The 24,475-nt window shown below is 35.9% G+C and overlaps 1 pseudogene; it reads right to left on the minus strand.

Annotated features, from left to right (window-relative positions):
• Positions 1 to 203: 203 nt before the first annotated feature.
• On the minus strand, positions 204 to 23,268 carry LOC112622591 (annotated as a pseudogene).
• Between the last annotated feature and the right edge of the window lie 1,207 nt (positions 23,269 to 24,475).

A 24,475-nucleotide genomic window follows, 5' to 3' on the forward strand; every position in this document is an offset into this window, starting at 1 on the left:
GACTTTCATCAACTTTGCTCCAGAGTGGAAAAGGCATCAAGTCTCTCCTACAGTTAGGAGCAGAATTTTTTGTTGTTGTTGCTTTTTGTTTTTGTTTGTTTGTATGAGATGGAGTTTCATTCTTGTTGCCCAAGCTGAAGTGCAATGGCATGATCTCTGCTCACCGCAATAGGAGCAGAATCTCAAACCTGCATAAATGATTTTCAGTGATCAACATCTGCATCCTCAAACTGTCCAGCAACTGTTGGTGTGATATCCACCTCCATCCCATCTTCATAATCTAATTAAATCTTCTCTCCTGACCCCAGCCATATTATACTGGCTGTTCGCAGACTGAGAAACCGTTTCTTCTAATCTCTCCAATGTGAGTTGGACTTCTGCTGTTAATGGAATAATCCATCTTCATAGGTGTAAAATGTAGGGATGTCCCCTTGTCCTCATTCATGTGTTTCCACATCATATTCTTTCCATCGTAGTCATCTGAATCCTCATCCTCAGGATCTGGCATTCACACATTGCAGTGAACATTGCCTCCAATGCTGATTTATCACTAGGTACAAATATAAATTCAGAATAAGTTCAACATAATCATCACTGTCTTCCTCTTCTTCATCAGCAACAGATTCTTTGGATTCTTCAAATTTGTCATTCACTGTAACATACAAATGTTCTCCTAGACAGTCAGGTCGGTCCCTGGATAATGCACATAAACTAATGGTGGGATAGTCCAGTGAGAATCCTAATCCAGAGCCATCTAACCAAGACAGGTGGCTCTCAGCAATGTAAAGGGTACCGGTGCGGAGGCCCTTCCTGTTCAGCACAGCCTTGGTGTCTGGCTGCTGCCGCAGATGCCCCTCTGCCAGCTCAGGTAGCAGGAAACGATTTCGGCATATATTTCTCAGTGTACCGCAATGTTAGCATTACACCACCAAAACTCCAACTCAGGTCAACAGAAACCTCACTGCAAAATCCAATGGTTACTTTTATAACATATCTGGTTCATTTTTCTGCAGTATTTAAAAGAGTTTACTATGACTTTTGTCTTCAAATACTTCTCCCTCTTAGCTACTATGGGCAGCTATCTCAAAGTATTCCTATGACCTTTGTGTTGTCCTCCCCACACTAGGCCCTCCATTTTCTTTGCTGACTATGTACTGGTATTTGTAGGGCTTCAGTTGTGCATATTTGTTTAGTTTCACTTGACATATTAATTTCTATGAAATGTATTAATATTTCATCTCACTAACTTAAGCCTTTTTCATTTGTAATATGGATTATTGAAACAATTCTCAGTGGTTTTCCTTCTCCCAGTCTTCCTCAAATTAATCATCTACATTGCTGTAAGAGTAATACTTCTATGTTAATTAGACCACCAAATTACTCCCATGTTTAAACAATTTTTGTGGGCTCTATACCCTCTCTAGGATAAAAGTCAAATGCACTCATGGATCTCTCTTGCTAGCCTTTACCCTTCATCTTCATCTGGTCCCCAGTTTGAACTCATTAACCATGCATCAGAATGCCTAGAGCATCCTTTTAACAACTTCTTTTTCCTCAAAAGTTCCCTATAATCTGTCAGGGCTCTGGTGAAATTTTATATAACCCTATTTCTACATCCAGAGTATAGGTTAACTGTTTCTTCAGTGAGTTCATATGGCTACCCATTCATAATCATCCTAACATTTCATATACCATATTGCAGTTGACAATTTACAATTTATTGCCCACCAGACTACAAATTTTTTGAGGACAAGGACTTTGTCTTATCTTCATATCTAGCATGGTAGCTGATACAAATTAAAATTTCTGATAATTTTTAAAATTTTTAAGTTGTGGGCACATAGTAGGTATGGGGTATATTTTGACAGGAGCATGCAATGTATAATAATCACATCAGGGTAAATTAGATATCCATCACCCCAAGCATTTATACTTCATATTACAAATGATCCAATTACACTCTTTTGGCTATTTTAAAATGTATGATTAAATTAATTATAGTTATCATGTTCTATCAAATACTGGATCTTTTTCATTCTTTCTAACTACTTTTTGGTACCCATTGGCTATCCCCACTTCCCTTGCCCCACTCTACTTCCCAGCCTCTGGTAACTGTCATTCTATCCACTATCTCCATGAGTTCCATGGTTCTAATTTTTACCTCTCACAAATAAGTGAGAACATACAAAGTTTGTCTTTTTGTACCAGACTTTTATCACTTAACATAATGACCTCTAGTTGGATTTTTGTATATGGCAAGAGATTGGGAACTAGTTTTATTCTTCTGCCTGTGGATATCCAGTTTTCCCAGCACCATTTTTGAAGAAACTCTCCTTCCCCAACTGTATGTTCCTGGCACCTGTGTCAAAAATAAGTTCACTGTGTATGTATAGATTTGTTTCTGGGTTCTCTATTCTGTTCTACTGGTCTATGTGTCTGTTTTTATGCCAGTGTCATGCTTTTTTGGTTGCTATAGCTGTGTAGTATTATTTGAAGTCAGATAATGTGACTCCTCCAGTCTCGCTCTTTTTGCTCAAGATAGCTGTGACTATTCTGGGTCTTTTGTAATTCTGTATAAATTTTAGGATTTTTTTTCTATTTCTGGGAAGAATGTAGTTTGTATTTTGACAGGGATTGAATTGAATCTGTAGATTGCTTTGGGTAGTATGGAAATTTTGACAATATTGATTATTCCAATCCATGAACATGAAATGCCTTCTCATTTTACTGTGTCCTCTTCAGTTTCTTGCATCAATTTTTTTTTTATAGTTTTCATTGGATCTTTCACATCTTTGGTTAATTTCCAGGTATTTAACTTGCTTTGTACCTATTGTAAATGGGATTACTTTTTAAATTTCTTTTTCAGATTATTTGCTTTTGGCATATGAAAATACTCCTGATTTTTCTATGTTGATTTTGAATACTGTAAATTTACTGAATTTATCAGTTCTAACAGTTTTTTTTTTTTTTTGGTGAAATCTTTAGCTTTTTCCAAATATGAGATCATATCATTTGGAAACAAGGATAATTTGACCTCTTCCTTTCCAATTTGGATGTCTTTTTATTTCTTTTGTCTGTTTGATCTAGCTGGAACTTTCAGTGCTGTGTTGGATAACAGTAGTGCTTCTGGGCATCCTTGTCATGTTCCAGATATTCAAGGAAATGTATTTCAGTGTTTTTTTTTTTTTTGTTATTGTTTGTTTGTTTGTTTTGCTATTATGATACTAGCTGTGGATTTGTCATACATGGCTTTTATTATGTTGAAGTATGTTTCTTGTATACCCATTTCTTACTGTATTTATCAAGAGGGGATGTTAAACTTCATTATTTTTCAGCATCAATTGAAATGATTCTATGGCTTTTGTCCTTCATTCTGTTGATATAATGTATCACATTGGTTTGCATATGTTGAGTCATCCTTGTGTCCTTGCGATAAATCCCAAAGATCATCATGAATGATCTTTTTAATGTGTTGTTGAATTTGGTTTGCTAGTATTTTAAAAAGGTTTTTACATTAATATTCATCAAGGATATTGGCTTGTAGTTTTTTTTTTTTTTCTTTGATTTATCTTTGGTCTTGGTGTCAGGGTACTACTGGCCCTGTAGGATGAGTTTGGAAGTACTCACTTCTCTAAATTTTGGGATAGTTTGGGATTGTATAAGTGTTGTTTTATTTTTTTAATGTTTGGCAAAATTGAGCAGTGAAGCCATTGGGTCCCAGGTTTTACTGTGGAGACTATTTCTTACAGCTTTGATTTCATTACTTGTTATTCATCTGTTTAGGTTTTTTATTTCTTCATGGTTCAATGTTGGTAGATGGTATGTGTCTAAAAATTTATCCATTTCTTCTAGGTTTTCCAACTTACTGGCATAGAGTTGCTCATAGTAGCCTCAAATTTTTGAGTTATTGGTTGTAATGTCTCCTTTTTCATTTTTGATGTTATTTGAGTCTGTCTAAACATTTGTCAGGTTTATTATTTATCTAAAGGTTAGTCAAGTTTCTTTTCAGAAGGCAACTTTTAGTTTCATTAATCTTTTGTATTGTTTTGTTCATTCAAATTTACGTTCTAATTTTTACTGTGTCTATTCTTCTAAATTTGGATTTAGTTTGTTCCTGCTTTCCTAGTTCTTTAAGATGCCTCATTAGGTTCTTTATGTGAAGTGCATCTTCTTTTCTGATGTAGTTAGCTATAAACTTCCTTCTCAGTACTGCTTTTGCAGTACCCCATAGGTTTTGGTATGTTGTGTTTCCATAATCATTTGTTTCAAAATACTTTTCAATTTATTTAATTTGTTCATTGACCCACTCATCATTCAGGAATATAATGTTTAATGTTCATGTGTTTGTACAGTTTCCAAAAATTCCTCTTATCAATTGTTTTATTCCCTTGTCATCAGATAAGGTTTGATATAATTTCAACATTTTGAATGTTTAAGTCTTGTTTTGTGGCTTAGCATATAGTCTATCCTTGAGAATAATTCATGTGCTGAGGAGAAAAATGTTTATTCTGCAGGTGTTGGATACAATGCACTGTAAATATATATTAGGTCTATTTGTTCCATGGTGCATATTAAGTCCAATATTTATTTGTTAATTTTCTGTCTTAAATAACCTGTCCACTGCTGATAGTGGGGTGTTGAAGTCTCCAGCTATTATTGTATTAGTCTCTCTCCAGCTCTAATAATTTTTACTATATATATCATAGTGCTTCATGTTGGGTGCATATATATTTTAAATCATTATGTCTTCTTGCTAAATTGACTCCTTTATCATCATGTAATAATGTTCTTTGTCTATTCATCTTTGAAGGGTATTGTCACTGGACATACTATTCTCAGGTAGAAGCTTTTTTTGTTTTTTTCTGTCAGCAATTTAAATGTCATGCTACTCTCTCCTGGTCTATGAGGTTTCCACTGAGAAGTCTGCTGCCAGACATATTGGAACTTTATTGTTTGTAATTTATTCCTTTCCTTTGTTACTTTTAGAATCCCTTATCCTTGACCTTTTGGGGTTTGATTATTGAATGATTTGAGGTAGTCATCTTTGGGTTAAATCTGATTGGTGTTCTGTAATCTTCTTGTATTTGAGTATTGATAATCTTCCTCTAGGTTTGAGAAGTTCTGTATCATCCCTTTGAATAAACTTTCTACCCCTAGTACTCTCTCTCTCTCTCTCTGCCTCTTCTTTAAGGCCAATAACTCTTAGATTTGCCTTTTGGGGGCTATTTTCTAGACCTTAAATGTGCCACATTCTGTTTTGTTCTTTGGTCTGCTCTGTGTATTTTCAAATAGCCTGTCTTCAGGCTCACTAATTCTTTCTTCTGCTTGATCAGTTCTGCTACTAAGAGACTCTAATGCATTTTTAGTATGTCAGTTATATTTTCAGCTCCAGAATTTCTACTGGATTCCACCTAATTATTTCAATTTCTTTGTTAAATGTATCTGATAATATCCTGAATTCTTTCTGTGTGTTATCTGTAATTCCTTTGTTTCCTCAAAACAACTATTTTGAATTATCTGTTTGAAAGATCATACATCTGTCTCTCTATTGGTCCCTGGTGCCTTAGGTGAGGTCATGTTTTCCTGGATACTCCTGATGCTTGTGGATGTTCATTGGTGTCTGGGCATTGAAGAGTGAGGTATTTATTATAGTCGTCATAGTCTAGGTTTGTTTGTACCTGTACTCCTTGGGAAGCCTTTCCAGGTATTTGAAGGGACTGGAGTGTTTTCATCTATGCTTTTGGTTACTGTAGCCATATCTGAATTAGAGGGGACCCCAAGCCCAATAATGCTATGGTTCTTGCAGACTCACAGGGGTATTGCCTTGGTGGTCTTGGATAAGATCTGGAAGAATTCTCTGGATTACCAGGCAAGAGACTCTTGTTTTCTTTCCTTACTTTCTCTCAAACAAATGGAGTTTCTCTCTCCATGCTGAGCTGCCTGGAGCTGGGGGAAGGGTGACACAAGCACTCTTGTGGCCATCAATACTGGAACTGCACTGGGTCAGACCTGAAGCTAGCACAGCACTGGGTTTTGCCCAAGGCCCACTGTAACTACTACCTGACTAGCACTTAGGTTTACTCAAGGCTCTAGGGCTCTATAATCAGCAGGTAGTGAAGCCAGCCAGACTGTGTTTTTCCCTTGAGGGTAGCAAGTTCCCCTAGTCCCAGGTGAGTCCAGGGATGCTGTCCAGGAAACAGGACAAGGAGTCAGAAACCATATAAATCTACCTGGTGATCTATTTTACTGTGGCTGAGATGGCACCCAAACCATGAGACAAAGTCCTTCACACTCTTCCCTTCCCTTTCCCCAGGCAGAGGAGTCTCTCCCCATGTCTGCTACCACTACAGGCCCATGAGGAGTAAGTACTGCCAGGATACCACTGATATTCACTTAGGGCCCAAGATCTCTTCAGTCAACTTGTGGTAAATGCTGCCATGTCTCGGACTCACTTTTCAGGATAGTGGGCTTCTCTCTGGCCCAAGGTAGGCCAGAGAGAAGGCAGTCCCTTGGCTGTTCAAGAGCCAAGGGAAGAATCAGGGACCTCAGGGGCCTGCTTGGTGCTCTTCCCCACTGTGGCAGAACTGAAACCTCTGCTGCAGAACAAAGCCTTCTTTTTTCTTCTCTCTGCTTTTCTCAAGCAGAAAGGGCCTTTCTCTGTAGCCATCACAGCTGGGACTGTGCTGGGTCACACCTGAAGCCAGCATGACTCAGATTTTCATCCAAGACCCACAGTATGCACTGCCTGCTTACTGCTGCGGATTGTTTAGAGCCTAAGTGCTCTTTGGTCAGCAGGTGATAAATTCTGCTAGGACTCTGTCCTTCCCTTTAAGGAAACAGGTTCTCTGCTGCCCCAGGGTCTGTCTAGAAATGTCATTCAGGAGCTAGGGCCTGAAATAGGGGCCTCATGACTCTCCCTGGTTCCCTACCCTACTGTGGATGAGCTAGTATCCAATTTTCAAGAAAAAGTCCTATTTATTCTTCCTTCTCCTCTCAAGCAGAAGGAATAAGTCTCTTTCGGAGCTGTAGGCTGCAATGCCTGGGGTTGGGAGCGAGTCATGCAAGCAGTCCGTTAGTTGCCTTGGCTCCTGTCTCACTAGGCATGTGTGCCCCCTGAAGTCGAGTGGCTCAAAGCCCAGCACTACACTTGATCTTGCCTGGAATTTGCAGTCCTTATAGCCTAGATTGTCTTTCAGATTTATTTAAGACCCCAGAGCACTTTTTCCCATTGTGGTGAGGCTTGCCCAAATTAAAGTTCTGATTGCTGGGATGGGTGATTCCCCTCTGGCTAGAGCAGGTCAGAATACTCTAGGTTCCAACTGAGTTCTGTCCAGTGTTGCTTTCTGCTGTGCCATAGCAGCATTGTACTCCAATGCAAAGTCCCACAAATGCTGTCTCTACCTCCCCCAAGCGCACAAACTGTTTAGGGCATACATACCCCTATGACTACATTCAGTCCAAGCTAAAATGCTTTCTTTATAGACTGAGTCCTAATTTAGCTTCACGTCTAGCTACTTTACCCAGCCTTCTTGTTTAATGCTTAAATATCCTCTGTAGTAACACTTTGGAATTCTTTATTCCTATTTTTTCATAATATGCTTCTAATACTAATATTTAGATTTTTAGACTTGACTTTCACTTTTTCTTTTTCTTCAAATTTGTTTTTATATCTTATACCTGTATTTTCTGTCCATTCCTACTCTTAAGCATGTGAACTTCTTACTCCAGGTATATTTTTAGTAAAAATTCTTTAATGACGTTTCATTATGCCAATATTTTGTTTTATAGTCTACCTTTGCCTTAATGGTTGCTTTTGCAGAGATTATTTTAATCAGTTGAAAAGTTTTCTCAATACTTCAGTAGTTTTAATAGGAGCATCTTACAGATTTTCCTGTGGTTTTATGCTTATTTTAAGTGGTTTTATTTTTTATGGACCAGAAATAACTGGCACTTCTGCATGGGGTGGAAAAGGTGTGAGCTATTTGTGTGGCTTACTACATTTTCTTTTTCTAGAAAATGATGTTTCTATTGGTACAGTAAAAGATAGCATCTTTAAGAGAGTGTTTTAATACCATGATACTCTTTTGTTTCATTAGGATCCTTAATTTCTGCCATTTGATTTTTTTCTTTCTCATTTCCATAATACCTTGACCTTATAATTTCCCTCTCTCCTCAGAGGTGATGCCTTTCCAAGACTGTTTCTCTGCTCTTGCATGTGCAAGCTCCTATCCTTTGATTTCCTAGCAGACAATTCTGGTTCACAATGACTCAGTGTTTTTCCTAATCACTGTGGAACTCTGAGTGTGATTATCTTTAGCTTACCACTGCTAGACTTTTGCTGTATTCTCATCTTTACTGTGTAGTTTTCTTCTAAATTTTTGCTTTGGAATGGGCTTCTGAGCTGGCTCTGCTGCTTTTGAGTTTCCAATAAAACAAATTTCAAATGGAAATGGAAATTTGTAATATTATATTTTCTCCTAATGGAATTATAAATGTAAGTGACTATTAATACTCCTTGTTGATTTTGTAGGACGTGGGGAGATTTATAATTCAGTAATTTTCTTTCTTTCTTTTTTTTTTTGAGACAGTCTTGCTCTATCACCAGGTTGGAGTGCAGTGCTGTGATCTTGGCTCACTGCAATCTCCACCTCCCGGATTCAAGCGATTCTCCTGCCTCAGCCTCCCAAGTAGCTGAAATTTACAGGCGCCACCCAGCTAGTTTTTGTATTTTTAGTAGAAACCAAGTTTCACCATGTTGGCCAGGATGGTCTCAATCTCCTGACCTTGTGATCAGCCCTCCTCGGCCTCTCAAAGTGCTGGGAAAACAGGTGTGAGCCACCGCGTCCAGACTACTTATTTCGTAAACATCGTATTTTGAAATAATTACATAGATTTTCACAAAGGTATAAAGAAACATACAAGGTGATCCCAACACCCTTCATCAGACTGCCCTAATATTAACATTTTATACAATTATAGTACACCATCAAAATCAGAAAAATGAATTTGCTATACCACAGAATTTATTCAGATTTTACTAGTTGTACATGTGCTTGCTTATGTGTGTGTTTGGAGGGGTTTAGCTCAGTGTAATTTCATTATATAACCACCACTACAATCAAGACTATTGTACTTCATAAAAATTATCTCTCATACTACCACTTTATTACCACACATTTCCCCTACCCCTCAAATTCATACTCCCTGGAAACCATTAATCTATTCTCCATCTCTGTAATTATGATGTTTAATGAATGTTGAACAAATGGCATCATGTAGTGTGTCCATTTTGTTCCACTGAAATGCAGCTAAAATCACCACAAAAGTGGTGGGAGATATGTTTCCACAAAAGATGCTTTGGACTGTCCCGTGATGTGGCTGAGACTCCGAAGAAAGAAGCACTAAACACCAGAGTAATCAGTCCAAAGCATTTATTAGGAGAACTTAGAGTGCTATAGCAATCCACATGACAGAGAGCAAAAGAAAAGGGATGTTCTACCTAGATACTATCTAGGTACTAGATACTACCATTCAGCAGGTAAATGGCTACATACCTAGATACGTTTGCATCAAGAAGGCTGGGTGTGGAATTTTTATGAAGGTTTAAGGAATTTGGCTCAGGGACAAAACCAATATCTTTCAGTGTTTGGGGCAACAACCTAGATACCTTTATGAGTGTTTGAGAATGTTCAAGGCCTTGGTTTGGGTTCAAGCTTGCTGGGAGATACCTGCCACTGTCTAGGTCACAAAGCAGTCAAGGTACTCTGGGATTTTTAGTCAGGACGTAGAAAGTAGGAAGAATTAGGGAACACTACAAGTATCGTTTTATGATTGACTTTTTTCACTCAGCATAATTTCGTTGAGGTTTATCTAAGATGTTGCATGTATCAATAGTTTGTTCCTTTTTATTGGTGAGTAGTAGTCCATGGTATGAATTTACTTCTCTTTATTTAGCCATTTACTCACTGAATGGTAGTATTTAGTATCTAGTTTTTGGCTATTAAGAATAAAGTTTCTATTAACCTATGTGTATAAAGTTTTGCATGAAAAATGTTTTTATTTATTTGGGATATTTTCCAGCCAACCTAAAAAATTATACCCACACTACAACTTACCCATGAAATTTTATGACAACTTTATTTATAATTGCAAAATATTGTAGTCAACTCAGGTATCCTTCAATAGGTGAATTGATAAAATCTGTGGTATGCCCTTCTGTTTTTCCAGAGTAGGCCTTAGAGCCTCAGTCTCACAAATTATCCTAAAATGACCTTGTAACTCAACTCTACCATTCAGCTATGGTCTGATAGCAGTCCTGCTGCCCAGGGACCTGCAAAAGATATGACCATCCATGCCCCTAAAGGCAGGCCTCTTGACCTCAGACTGACTGCAAATCCTTAAGCAGACCAATGACCCCACAAAAGCCCTGCTCAGTCATTGTCCAAGTAGTCCTACCCACCCCAGTATGGGATAGGATGATCACCCATTTATGCCCACAGAGGCATACCTACAGATCTTGGATTCAGCTTTGTAATGGAAACAGCCCTGTGATTCAGATCCTGTCCTCTTCAACCATATTCCTGAGCCAATCTTGCCTGGCCAGAGTTACAAACAGTGAATGAGCAGGAGTCTTCCAAGGGACCCAGATGGGGTAACATTTATCCACAGGAAACAGGCCCATCATCTATTGACCCAACTGCATATCCTGAAGAGGACTTTATCCCAGAACCACCCCTACTAACCAACGTCCTGGAGGCAGTTTCATCTGACCAGGAGTCAATCAGGATTCATGCCTGCCTCTGTAATAGTCCTGCCAAACACTAACCCCATAATGAACCACACTGTGGATCCATGTGTAAAGATGTCATGTGACCCTGCTTGGCTCTGAGTCTAGAGGCAATCCCATCATTCTAGAGACCGGACAGGAGAAGGTTTTTACCTATCAGTCAATCAAGTCATAAAGACAGGAAGAGGTGTTTGTGCTTCAAATACATCGACACAAATATAAGGCTACACAGATTACAATCAGGCAAACACGATACCACTAAAGGAAACAAAGCTCCAATAACAAACCCAAAAGAAATGGAGATCTATAAATTGCCTGACAAAAACGTCAAAATAATCATCTAAAAACTCAATGAGATGCAAGAAAAAAACACTTAAAAAACTAAAATCAGAAAAACAGTAAATGAACATAGAGAGGAGTTTAATAAAGAAATAGAAATCATAGAAAGGAACCAAATAGAAACCTTGGAGCTGAGGAATATACATGTAGAACTGAAAATTTGAATAGAGATCTTCAAGAGTGAACTTGATCATGCAGAATAAGAGGACAGTGAATGTGTGAAAACTGGTCATTTGAAATTAGCCAGCTAGAAAAATAGGAAAAAAAATTTTTTAAAGCATATAGAGACCTATGAAACATCATCAAATAAATTTATACATCATGGAAGTGACAGAAGGAAAAGATACAAAGAAAGGAGCAGAAAGCTTATTTAAAGAAGTAATGGTTGGAAACTCCTCAAATGTTGGGAAGAATATGGACATTCTCATTCATGAAGTTCATAGGTCTCTAAGCAAGATAATCCCAAAGGTTACCCTATGACACATAAGAATCAAATTGCCAATAGTCAAAGACGAAATTTTGAAAGCAGTAAGATAAGTTATATAGAGGAACATCTATAAAACTATCAAAATATTTCTCAGCAGAAACCTTGCAGACTAGGAAGAGGTGGGATGACATATTAAAAGTACTGAAAAAAGCTCACAGAACTGCAATATAAGAATATTATACCTGGAAAAGCTGTTCTTTAAAAATAAAGGACTTTTTAATGATCGCCATTCTAACTGGCATGAGATGGTATCTCACTGTGGTTTTGATTTGCATTTCTCTGACCAGTGATGAGCATTTTTAAATGTCTGTTGGATCATTAAAAAGTCAGGAAACAACAGATGCTGGCGAGGATGTGAAGAAATAGCAATGCTTTTACACTGTTGGTGGGAGTGTAAATTAGTTCAACCATTGTGGAAGACTGTGTGACGATTCCTCAAGGATCTAGAACTAGAAATGCCATTTGACTCAGCAATTCCATTACTGGGTATAAACCCAAAGGATTATAAATCATGCTACTATAAAGACACATGCACATATATGTTTATTGTGGCACTATTCACAATGGCAAAGACTTGGAACCAACCCAAATGCCCATCAATGATAGTCTGGATTAAGAAAATGTGGCACACATACACCATGGAATACTATGCAGTCATAAAAAAGGGTGAGTTCATGTCCTTTGCAGGGGCATGGATGAAACTGGAAACCATCATTCTGAGCAAACTATTGCAAGGACAGAAAACCAAACACCACATGTTCTCACTCATAGATGGCAGTTGAACAATGAGAACTCATGGACACAGGATGGGGAACATCACACACCAGGGCCTGTCAGGGGTGGGGGGAATGGGGTAGGGACAGCATTAGGAGAAATACCTGATGTAAACGACCAGCTGATGGATGCAGCAAACCAACACAGCACATGTATACCTATGTAACAAACCTGTACATTGTACACATGTACACTAGAACTTAAAGTATAATTAAAAAAAATAAATAAAAGAGATAAAGACATTTCCAGATAAATCAAAGCTGGGGGAGTTCATACTATTAGATCTGCCTTATAGGAAATACTAAAGAAAATTATTTCAGTTTAAACAAAAAGATACTAAGTAACAACATAAAACAAATGCAAGTGTTTACCTTTACTCACTGGTGAAGGTAAATATATGTAGTCAAATTCAGAACAATACTGTAATGGTGGTGTATAAATTTAAATCTAGTATAGAAATCTCCCTTCATTTTGGCAATATTTGCTTTATATATTTAGGTGCTCTAATGTTGAGTGCATATATATTTACAATTGTTATATCTTATTGATGAATTGATTCCTCTATCATTAGTCACCTTATTTGTTTCCTATGACAGATTTTGACTGAAAGCTCATCTTATCTGATATAAGTACAACCATCCCTGCTCTCTTTTAGTTACTCTTTACATGGAATACCTTTTCCCATCCCTTCACTTTCAGCCTACATGTGTCTTTAAGGCTAAAGTCTCCTGTGTATCATATTGTCGAATCTTTTTTTTTAAATCCATTCAGCCACATTATCTTTTGATGTAATTAGGCAAGAAAAAGAAATAAAAGTCTTCCAAATCAGAAAGGAACAAGTAAAAGTGTCTGTTTGTGAATGACATCATCTGCAAACATATAGAATACCCTGAAGACTCCACTAAACTGTTAGAACTAGTAAAGCTGCAGTATACAAAATCAACATATAAAAATCAGTTGCATTTCTATGTACTCACTATAAACAATCTGAAAAACAAAGAAAGCAATCTCATTTACAATAGCATCTAAAAAAATAAAATTTAAGAATAAAATCTTAGGAATAAATTTAAAGAGGTAAAAATCTAGTCACTAAAAATTACACAACTTTAATGAAAGAAATGGAAGACCCAAATAAATGGAATGACGTCATATGTTCATGGATCAGAAGAATTAATGTCAAAATATCCATACTACCATACATGATCCAGAGATTAAGTGTAAAGTTTATCAAAATTCAATTGTTATTTTTCACAGAAATAGAAAAAATTTAAAATTCATAAGGAAACAAAAAATTCAAAAGCCAAAGCAATCTCGAACAAAAAGAATAAAACTGGAGACATCACATTTCCTAATTTCAAACTATGTTTCAAAACTATAGTAATCAAAAGTAGTATAAAAGATACATTAGACCAATAGAACAGAATAGAAAGCCCAGAAATAAACACATACATTAGTTAACCAATCTTTGACAAGGGCTGCAATAATATCCGACAGGGAAACGATAGTCTCTTCAATGATAGTGTTAGGAAAAATAGATATCCACATGCAGAAGAATGAAATTGGATAATTTATCACCATATACAAAAAAAAAAAAAAAAAGGAAAAAAACCACCTTAAATGTAATGTTATGCACTGGATTAAAGACTTAAAAGTAAGACCTGAAAATGAGGTAAGACCTATGCCTAGAAGACATAAGGGGAGATCTCCTTGACATACTGGTTTTCTCAGGTTTTGGATTTGACACCAAAAGCACAAGCAACAAAAGCAAATATAAACAAGTTTGACTACATCAAACTAAAACTTTCTGCACAGCAAAAGAAATAACATAATGGAAAGACAGCCCACAGAATAAGATAAAATATTTGTAAACTATATATCCAGTAATGAGTTAGTATCAAAATAAGGAATTCATAAAACTCCATAGGAAAAGAAAAACAAATAGACTGATTAACAAATGAGGACAGAATCTGAATAGGTTTTCTTTTCCCCAAAAAGACATACACATGGCCAACAGGTAGACTTACCTTAGATGTTGCAGGTTTTATTCCAGACCACCACACTAAAGTGAATATTGCAATAAAGCAAATTACAAGATATGTTTTGTTTTCTTGTGCATATGTTATATTTACATTATAATTTAGTCCATTAAGTGTGCATAGCATTATTTCTAGAAAGACAATATACCTACCTTAATTAAAAATACTTTATTGCTAAAAAAAAAATGCTATCCATCATCTGAGCCTTCAGCATATCATTATCTTTTGCTGGTATAGAGTCTTGCCTCCATGCTGATGTCAGTTGAGGTTGTTGAAGATTAAGGTTGCAGCAACTTCTTATAATAAGACAACACTGGAGTTTGTCACATTGATTGATTTTTTTCTATTACAAAAGACTTCTCTGTAGCATGTCATGGTGTTTGATAACATTTTTACCCAAAGTAGAACCTCTTTCAAAATTGGGAGTCAATTCTCTCAAACTCCGCTACTGCTTTATCAATTAAGTTTATACAATATTCTAAATTCTTTGTTGCCATTTCAATAATGTCCAAATCATCACTGGGAGTAGATTCCATCCCAAAAAAACAAAAGCAAAACTTCCTTTGTTCATCCATAAAAAGCAATTCCTCATTTATTCAAGTTTTATTTATCATTAGATTGCAGAAATTCAGTCACATCCTTGGGATCCAGTTTTAATTCTAGTTCTCTTGCTATTTCCAATATATCTACAGTTATTTCTTCCACAGAAGTCTGGAACCCCTCAAAGTTATCTATGTGGTTGGGATCAACTTCTTCCAGGCTCCTATTAATGTTGATATTTTGACCACCTCTCATGAGTCACAAATACTCTTAATGGCATCTAGAATGGTGAATCCTTTTCAGATTTTCAACTGACTTTTCCCAAATCCATCAGAGGAATTACTATCTATGGCAGCTATAGCCTTACAAAATGAATGTATTGAATAATAAAACTTAGAAGTTGAAATTACTTCTTTTTTTGAAATTACTTCTTGATTCATGAGTTGCAGAGTGGATGTCATGTTAGCATGAATGAAAATAATCTCCTTGTACATCTCCAGCAAACGTCTTGAATAACTAGGTGCATTGTTGATGAGAAGTAATATTTTGAAAGGAATTTTTGTGTTCTAAGCAGCAGGTCACAACAGTAGTCTTAAAATATTCAGTAAAACATACTGTAACAAGATATGCTGCCATTCAGGCTTTGTTGTTTCATTTATAGAACACAGGCAGAGTAGATTTAGCATAATTCTTAAGGGCCCTGAGATTTTCAGAATGGTAAATGAGCATTGGCTTCAACTTAGTTACCAGTTGCATTATCCCCTAATAAGAGGGTCAGCCTGTTTGTTTGTTTGTTTTGTAGTATATGAAGCTTAAAGCCAGGCACAGTGACTTCTCCTCTCTAGCTATGAAATAAAAAAATGGCAAATGTTTGAAACAGAAGATTTTTTTTGTCTACATTAAAAATCCATTTAGTGTAGCTATCTTTATCAATTACCTTAGATTGTCTGGATAACTTTAAACTTTTATTTTATGGAGATGTCTTCTTCCCTTAAACCTCATGAACCACCTTCTGCTAGCTTCAAACTTTGCAGCTTCCTTACCTCTTGCAGCCTTCATAGAATTGAAGAGAGTTACAGTCTTATTCTGGATTAGGCTTTAGTTTAAAGGAATGTCATGGCTAGTTTGACGTTATATTCAGACCACTAAAACTTACTTCATATCAGCAATAAGGTTTTTCACTTTCTTGTCATTTGTGTGTTCACTGGAACAGCACTTTTAATTCCTTCAAGAACTTTTCCTTTGCATTCAGAACTTGGCTGTTTGGCAGAAGAGGCCTAAGCTTTTGACCTATCTTGGCTTTAGACATGCCTTCCTTGCTAATCTTAATTATTTCTTGCTTATTACTTAGAGACATGGGACTCTTCCTTTCAGTTTACTACTTAGAGGCCATTGTAGGGTTATTAATTGGCCTAATTGACGTGTCTCTGGGAATAGGAAGCCCCAAGGCAACAGAGACACAGGAATGTCTGGTTGGCTTGTTGTTGGAGCAGTCATAACACACACAACATTCATCTATTAAGTTTGCTGACTTATCTGGGACTAGTTTGTGGAGCCCCAAAGCAATTCCAGTAGTAACATCAATGATCAGTGATCACAAGTCATCATAAAAGATATAATAATAATGAAATGTCTGAAATATTGCAAGCATTAGCAAAACGTGACACAGACACAATGTGAGCATATGTTGTTGGAAAATGGCACTAATACACTTGCTTGATGCAGGGTTGCCACAAACCTTAGATTTATAAAAAATGCAATATCTGTAAAATTCAAAGTGAAGATCAATAAAATGAGGTATGGCTATATACGAAAAGGGGCTCAATATCACTAATCATCAGGGAAATGCATATGGAATAACAATTCTGTCATTCTGGTTATAATCAAGAAAAGGATAACAAGAGTTGAGGATGTGGATGGATATAAGGGAAGCTTCGTAGACTCTTGGTGGGAATATAAAATGGTCCAGTCATTATGGAAAACAGTACGGAGGTTCCAACAACAACAACAACAAAAAATTACCATAGAATCCTTCAACCCTACTTCTATGTCTATATCCAAAGAAAATTAAATTATGTCTTGAAGAGACATGTGCAATCACAAGTTCATTTTAAAATTATTCAGTCGCTAGTATATGAAAACAGCCTAGTTCATGCTCCTAGACAAATGGATAAATTTGTGTGTGTATGTGATTGAATATTACCAGCCTAATAAAAAGCAAATTCTGCCATTTCAGCAATGCAGATGAAACTGAAGGACATTATACTAAATGAAATAAGCCAAGCAGACAGACAAATATTCTACTATCTAACGTACACATAGAATCTAAAACACTCAAACTCATAAAAACTGAGGGTAGCACAGTGGTTGAATAGACAAATATTTTATGATCTAGTATATATGTAGAATCTAAAACAGTCACACTCATAAAAGCCGAGAGTAGAAAAGTGTTTGCCAGGAGCTAGAGGATTGAGGAAACGGGGAGATGTTAGTCAAAGGATCAGACTTCCAATTTTAAGATGAGTAAGTTCTGGAGACCTAGTGACCATGGTGACTATCATTAATAGTACTGTATTATTTACTTGAAATTTTCTAAGAGAGTAAATATTAACTGCCCTCACCACACACACACAATGGTAACTATGTGCTGATAGATGTGTTAATTAATTTAATTGTGGCAACAGTGTATACATATATAATTACATTGGACACCTTGAAAGTATTTGGTTTTTGTCAATAATAGCTTAACAAAACTGATAAATTAATTAAAAAAAAAAGGTACTACATGTATAAAATGTAATGTTATCCAGCAATAAAAAGAAATTGAATTTTACTTAGTGAAAAAAGGTAGTCTGAAAAAGTTACTTAGTAGATGATTGTATTTATGACATTCCTGAAATAGCAAAGCTAGGCAGACAGGATAAAAGAGTGATTGCCAGAGACTGGGAGGGAATGTGGGGGCTGGGGGTGAGGGGGTGGGGAGAAGTTTTAATAAATGATGCAAAAGAATATTAGGGTAAAACTACTCTGTATGATACTGTAATTGTGTTTAATTAACATTATGCATTTATCAAAACACAGCTCTGCAGCACAAAGAGTCACCCTTAATGTTTGCAAATGTAATAAAAGGACTCCCTTTCCCTAAGAATTCGCCGTATTATCTTCACTTAAGAGGCCCTAGCCAGTCTGCCTTTGTCTGCCTCACTGTCAGAATCGTTTTACTGTGGTATGTTGAATACTTCCTAGGTTATTTAGTTGTGTTTAGAAAGGAGGAACAGGGAAAAGTGAATCTTTTCCAACTTTTCTGGATCTAGAAATTCAGTCATTCAATTTAAAATTTTATTTTTTAATTATTGCCCAGATTTTTTCAAATATTATCCTTTTGAATCTTCTTTAAATTGTCTGCTCATAGCTGTGCTCCATTTTCTACTGGGAGATATATTTTCCTTGCTTTGACATAAAAATTATTTGTGTATTATTTATTCTGTAGATTTTATAAATTTTTCAAGTGTGTTGGTTATCTTTAAGTCTTTTTTTCCCCACAGAAAGAAGCTTTTAGTTTATAGTATCTTTTATCTAGTTTTACATAGTTTAATTTTGTTGTAATACTTGACAATTTTCCCAAAATACTTTATTCTAAATCTATTTTTTTCCCAAACTAGGTATCTGAGAAATAGCTCTCATATTTTCTTCTGGTTTTTAATATCTTGATTTTTATTTAGAACAGTAATAGAAATCTGCAAAGAAGTACACTTCTTTCCTCTAGTAGAGAAAGGGAGAGTGTATCAGGTTAGCTGGGGAATATAAATTTTAAAAACTATATTAGCCTTTCCCTAGATATTTTCATATGTCTTCCAGAGAATGTGTTGGTCCTGCTTCTCTTGATGTGAATTATAGCAGATTATGAGAGCTCTTACTGAGTATAATGTGTTATACAGGTAAATGTAGATGAACAAAAATAGTTAAGAATAACTGATCAATCTATCTAATCCATTAATTTATCCAAATAGCTAATCAGTTGTAAAATTGTTTTGATTTTTTCCTTACTAATCTCATGCTAACTTTATATTTATTTAATTTCTATATATGCCAAGATATATTTTTTGGGATATTTTTCCATACTACTGATAACATTCTACTTCTAATCAGTACCCAATTAACTTAATTATTTGTTACTTGTATTTAACATGTCTTATGGTAGAATTTCCTTATTCCTCTTTTTTTTTCCAAATAATTGTATTAAAAATTCATTTAAATATGGCACTTTGAGTTTATTACTTTGATTTCCCGAGATCCAAACTAAAATAACTGTGAAAGAATAAAAATGGTATAAACTCAAGAGTAAAAAAAAAATCCATATGGCAACGGAAGTGAACACAACATCATAAATAAAGTGAATAAATGATTATCAAAATGGCAAGGCAGGAAATCTCAGTCTTAAATGAATGGTAAGGTAATACTATGACAACTAATTAACTCTGCAGAATGCATGAGATACTCAATATTTGGATGTATTAGTTTAGTGAAGGTAGGGGTGGAGGCACAGGGCAGAAAATGAAAGGAACTGGTCAAAGGCATTTCACTGTGGAGCAGAATATCAGCCACATCCTGTACTAACAGATGATTCCCCCTCTTTTCCACCTACAGAATGGAAGTTCAGATCTCTTAGGAAGTTGTGAGGGGATTCTCCCAGCAAATCTAGTAGCACAACGTAAAGGAAAAAGAGGAGCACATGGGATCCAGAAAACATTCGTTCCAACCTAGAAAGTGTTAAAAGAAAGTTTTAGAAAAAAGACTTGTACAGTAGGCCTGGATCATGAAAATAGAAAAGAGAGAATTCATAGATTCTCAGATAAATATGAGAATTCTGAAGAACAAATTGATATTCTTTTTATGGTGGATCCAATGGAGCAGCTTGAAAATTTTATAGAACAGCTTAAAGAAAAGTATACATGTGGGGAAATAAATAATTAAGCTTATTAAAAAGCAAAAGTAGGAAGAAAAATCTAAGCACAACACATATAAATACAATATTTACTTACTCATGATATAAACACCAAGTTTATTGTATCTCAAATTATGACTATTATAAATGAACTATTACTATATTAGGTTAAATGACAGAGGATGGTAGGTTGATTTATGTTTGTAGAATTACTAGATTCTTAACTGTCAAAGACTGCTATTTTGTATAGTACAACACTTAATACTCTTTATTTATTTATTTATTTTTTAAATTTATTTATTATTATTATACTTTAAGTTGTAGGGTACATGTGCAAAACGTGCAGGTTTGTTACATATGTATACTTGTGCCATGTTGGTCTGCTGCACCCATCAACTCGTCATTTACATCAGGTATAACTCCCAATGCAATCCCTCCCCCCTCCCCCCTCCCCATGATAGGCCCCGATGTGTGATGTTCCCCTTCCTGAGTCCAAGTGATCTCATTATAGCTTTGTTTTGTTTGTTTGAGACGGAGTCCCGCTCTGTTTCCCAGGCTGGAGGGTAGTGGCGCAATTTCGGCTCACCGCAGTCTCTCTCTGCCAGGTTCTAGCAATTCTCCTCCCTTAGTCTCCTGAGTAGCTGGGACTACAGGTGCATGCCACTATGCCCCGCTAATTTTTTATATTTTTAGTAGAGATGGGGTTTCACCATGTTGGCCAGGCTGGTTTGAACTTCTGACCTCAGATGATCTGCCTGCCTCAGCCTCCCAAAGTGCTGGGATTACAGGCGTGAGCTACCATGCCGGGCCTCTTTTAGCTTTTTGACATGTACGTGTACTAGACTTTTTAAAAATAAAAACTTTTAGATATTCATACCTATTTAATATGCTAAATGAACTTTAACATATTTCTATAATAAAACCCCATTAGGATATAGGATTGAATTAAATTTAACTAAACTAGAAAAGTAATTTGTGAAGAATCAACATTTTTATAATATTGTCTTCCCTCCAGCAATTATATATTCTTTTTAATTACCTGACTTCAGTAGAGTTTTACATCATTCTTTTCTTCATTGCATGCTCTATATTTCATGAATTGTTACCTAAGTATTTATCCTTATTTCTGTTATAAATAACCTTTTAAAAGATAACTTCAACTTTAGACAGGGAAAAAAAGAACACTAAATACTATATTACAAGCTTCAACTATTTTTAAACCCTATTTTTTTTAACATTTATTTTGTTCTCAGTTGCTTCACTATGTATTTACTCCAATTTTATTTATTTCCTTAGACTTTGTAGATGTAAAATAACATAGCCTGCATGTGCTAATTTGGGTTTCCCTATCTCTAATAGCTTTGTGTTATTTTGCTTTCAAGCCTTATTGCATTGCTATCAAACATGATGAAAATTGACATTTTAACCCTGATTCTAAGTCTATAGCAATGCTACACAATTAAATTATGAATTTACACTGACATTTTTAACTGTTTTCTAAATTTATACTGAATTTCTACTTTGTTTTCTCAAGAAAAAATGTTTGCCTACTTCCAGCTAAAGCTATCTACTTCATAGCAATGACATTTTTATTCTGTAGGATTTCTAGTAGTCATCAATTTTCTTCCATATTAACTGTATTGTTTAAAAGAATAGGATTCAATATCCATAGCTTTCTAGGAAAAAAGGAACAGTCTTGATTTTTTTTCTATGTAAGGCTAACTTTTGAAAACCATAAACCCTACAATATGTTGGGGGTCTCAGGCACATAGTAATATCAATTAGATGTTGTATTCTCATGGTCTGTATCATGTGCATTCACATTTATTCATTCACTGAACTACAATAAGCCAGGCATTATTCAAGGTGGTGGAGATACAGCAGTGGGTAAAAAGGCACTATGAACTCATGGAGCTTACTTGCTAGTGAAGAGAGACAGAAAATGAACAAACAAGTGTGTGAATAGTTAGCATTTTAGATGTTAAGGATTAAGGGGAACAACCAGGCAGAAAAGGCAGGAAAAGGAAAAGAGGGAGGGTAGAGTTAATATTAGTATATAGATCAGGGAAGGCCATTCTAATAAAATGATATTTGAGGAACAAACTCAATTAAGGGAGAGAAAGAGCCATCCAATTCTCTGGGGAAGAAATAATATAGACTGAGGAAATGTCTAAGGACCTGAGCCAGCAGTGTCTGTCTGGGTAACCTTAGAGTAGACAGAGAAGGGAGACTCATGGGTCTATGAAGCTAGTAACCAGATCACTGGGGCTGTGTAAGGCTTTGGATTTTACTTCAAGTGGGATGATGTTTCATTTGGAATTACATTTTTCTTCATGTGATGCAAATCTAAGTATCTGTGGCTAAATCCAAAGTTCAATTTTCTCTCACATAAAAGTGTGGAGGTACACAATCCAAGGAAAGAATTCGAGCTCTGATCTGAAAAGCTCTCTGGGAGGTGAGCTCCTTCTAGTTCATGGTTCCAGTATCCCTCAGGCTCTAAGCAGCGGAATGGAAGAGGGAAGATGTTTGTAATACAGATTATATAGCAAACCACATTTTCTGTATGTAAAACTGGAAGGTGTTGGTAGAACTCACCTTATTTCAATTCCAACATTTTTGCCCACAGTTATCAGTCTTGAACTTACCTGCAGTTTTATTATTAGTATGAGATTTTTCTTTTCCTTTCCTTTTTTTTTTTTTTTTTTTTTTTTGACAGAGTCCTGCTCTGTTGCCCAGGCTGGAGTGCAGTGGTGTGATCTCAGCTCACTGCAACTTTTGCCTTCTGGGTTCAAGCAATTCTCCTGCATCAACATCCTGAGTAGCTGGGATTACAGATGCATGCCACTATGCCTGGCTAATTGTGTATTTCTAGTGGAGATGGGGTTTCACCATATTGGCCAGGCTGGTCTTGAACTCCTGACCTCAAGTGATCCACTCGCCTCAGCCTCCCAAAGTGCTAGGATTACAGGTGTGAGCCACCGCGCAAGGCCAGCATGAGCATTTTCTTATATGGTTGGATTAGGTTGATGGAGGCTCCAGAACTAAGTATTGGTTGACTCCTTGACCTTACCTGCTGTCTGAATCCAGTTTGAAGAAAGTGCCGGCTTTTTGGGGAAAAACTATATCTTTCATTGAATCCTAACAGTGGGATGAGGTATTGAACTCTGTGGGATGAGGTATTGAACTGGAGCATTGAAAAGCATAGATACATTTTTCCAATTAGCAAGAGATTAGGGAAAATATAAATGTTAAATCAAATTGAGAAATAACTTCTATAGTTAAGTGAGAGAGTGGCTCTTTTGTTAGAAAGACACACATGAATGCTTACCCGTAGACCCTCACAAACACACACATAAGGCATCCTCTCATTTCCTGTGAAAAATCGACTGAAAATATTATAATTTACAAAGGAGTGAATGATTGACCGACTTCATCATTTCAGAAGTTATCTGACTCCTTAAGATAATATATAGATATCTAGAAATATATTTTAGAGAAATGCATAAAATATTAAAAATCATATATTCATATATACGTTCATATATAAAAATGTCTGATTATATAAAATGTCTGAAATATTTCTCATATATATCCAGATTGATGATACATATATAGAGAGATATGCATAGTAGGAGGTTCTCAGGTTTCCATTGCTCACTCCAGGTGACTCCCTGTGACAACTTACCCAGAAATTGACTACTTGCCCAGAATTGGCATTGTTTTGAAAACAGCAGCTTTCCTCAGCCTTGAACTCACTCTATATTCCATGGCTCAGTAAAATTTAAGTGTCATCCCTGTAGGGTAAGAGTGTATTAGCATGTAAAATATTTTAAACCATGAACAAAGAACCTGAAGGATCTCTCGCTTCTGCTTTTATAATAATTTAAATTTAAGATAGTAATTTTAAGGTCACCAGATGTGTCACAACAGTGTGTCACATAATCAATGTCTTGAACTTTACATTTAGATAATATATCAACTTTTCTGTTCCACTGAACTTGCTAAAAGTGTAACATACTTTTTTTTAAAAAAATTTACTGTTTTCTTTGGATTTCTAGGTTTGCTTCATTATTAATTCTGACAACACCCTATAAAATTGTAAAAATGCTAAGGAGTTCATATATTTTTGCCAACTTTTCATATGAAGGAAGGCCACTCCTGAATTCCTTATATTGTTGACAGTAGTAGAATGAACTGTTATTTCAGATTATTCTCAGACATCAGGGAAGGTATGGTAAACTAGAACCAAGACTCTTGAACTTCATTTGAAATTGGCTTACGAGGCGAAATGTGGGGGCAAGATACTCATCAACGTAATGGCTTATCTTTACAGAGAGGGTGCTCTGTTCTATGTTAAGTGTTCTTGCATGACTCAAAGTAAATCTATAACTTTGGGTCTGCTTAGAATTTTCTTCCCATTTTTTGTGTGTATTGTGCTTGTGAACCATTGAAAAGTAATGACTCGAGGCATTAAACACTGTAATTCTAAAATGTTGTACCACACATTTTAACTGAAGTATATGCTTGCTCACTTCTCCGTAAGTCAATTTGGTTCATAATCATTGATG

The sequence above is a fragment of the Theropithecus gelada genome, chromosome 4 (genome assembly GCF_003255815.1).
Source record: "Theropithecus gelada isolate Dixy chromosome 4, Tgel_1.0, whole genome shotgun sequence".
Lineage (NCBI taxonomy): Eukaryota > Metazoa > Chordata > Mammalia > Primates > Cercopithecidae > Theropithecus > Theropithecus gelada.